Source organism: Myotis davidii, unplaced genomic scaffold (assembly GCF_000327345.1).
Source record: "Myotis davidii unplaced genomic scaffold, ASM32734v1 scaffold509, whole genome shotgun sequence".
Taxonomy (NCBI): Eukaryota; Metazoa; Chordata; class Mammalia; order Chiroptera; family Vespertilionidae; genus Myotis; species Myotis davidii.
This window is the reverse complement of record NW_006382996.1, coordinates 1,172,959-1,174,700: the sequence shown is the minus strand read 5'-3', so window position 1 is coordinate 1,174,700 and position 1,742 is coordinate 1,172,959.

The window sequence follows — 1,742 nt, the reverse complement described above, 5'->3', positions numbered from 1 at the left end:
GATCTTGTCTGGGAAGTATTAACCCACCCGCTGTATTCACCAGACCTTGCTCCTTCAGATGACCACTTGTTCAGATCGATGGCACATGCACTTTCTGAGCAGCACTTCAAAACACACGAAGTGGAAAATTGGGTCTCTGAATGGTTTGCCTCAAAACAAAAAAAGTTCTATTGGGATGGTATCCACAAATTACCCGAAAGATGGGGGAAATGTGTACTTAGCTATGGACATTACTTTGAATAAAGCACTTTTGATGTTTCTGTTGAAATTATTGTTTTCTTTGATTACAAAATCTGCATTAACCGGTACACCTGGTTCTCTATCTCTCCCCTCCTTCCTTTCCACTCTCTAAAAATCAATGTAAAAAATATCCTTGGGTGAAGATTAACAACAATAAACAAACTCTTAGACTAGCTTTTTGATCCCCTTCCCTCTTCTCAAACCTTTTTCTTTCTTTTGGCTTTTATCCTCTCCTGCCTCATGCCAGACCTTGTTCTCTGTTATTCTGTCTTCTTCAATACCTCCTCCTTTCCTACAGGCTTCTTCTCACCCTTCAAACACACACACAAAAAAAACTAAACAACCAACCTCATCATTCCTAAACAAGCCACAAAAATAAAACCCTACCTTTAATATACACAATACTACCCTATATACAATATTAAATGATCTTTTTACTCCTCCATCTGTCCCTTTCAGCCTCAGCTAATGGTGTCACACTTCACTCAATCTCCCAAACTAGGAACCTCCTTAACTATCCACCTTTTCTAATTGGTCTTCAAGGTCAGAAATTTATCAAAAATTCTAGGTTAGCTTTTCTTTTTATTCCCACCGTTACGGTTTTAGGTCTGGGTCTACTCTCTTGTCTAAACTGCCATAGTTGGTCTGTTCTCCACTCCAGATGGCAAATTATATTCCACAAACATTTTAAGCATCAATTGTGTCTGGCACTGGAAATCATATTTGTCTTTGTTTCTAGTGCCAGACACACTATAGCATTAGTCTTATTAAAAGTTTCTCTGTATTGCCAATTAAATTAAGTTCTATCTCCTTAAGCAGGCATATAAGGCCCTTTACCATCTGGCCTGAACTCACATCTCCAGTCTTTTCTCTCACTAGTCTCCTTTACTAGTCTCTCCTAAGCTCCAGCCACACTGAACTTTGCATAGATCCCTGAAAATTCCATTGCCTCGACGTCACATGTGCTATATTTTCTGCATGGAATACGCTTTTATTTTTTTTAAATATATTTTATTGATTTTTTACAGAGAGGAAGGGAGAGAGATAGTTAGAAACATTGATGAGAGAGAAACATCGATCAGCTGCCTCCTGCACATCTCCCACTGGGGATGTGCCCGCAACCCAGGTACATGCCCTTGACCGGAATCGAACCTTGGACCCTGCAGTCCGCAGGCCGACGCTCTATCCACTGAGCCAAACCGGTTTCGGCGGAATACGCTTTTTTGCCTCTCACTATTGTTCTGGGAAAAATTTATTCAGCCTTTGAAATTCAACTCTTAATCATTACTCCTCTTTGATACTTTCCCAGATGACCTTAGTTCTTCAGGTTGCTATTCCCACCGTATTCTGTTTATATCTCTCATATAGTATTTATTGCAATGCTTTACAATTAATCTATTTACATCTTTACTTTTTCTATAAGACAATTCCTGGAGGTTGTTCTGCAGTATCAAGTACATAGTAGGCTCTAAATTCCAAATATATATATATGTATATATATA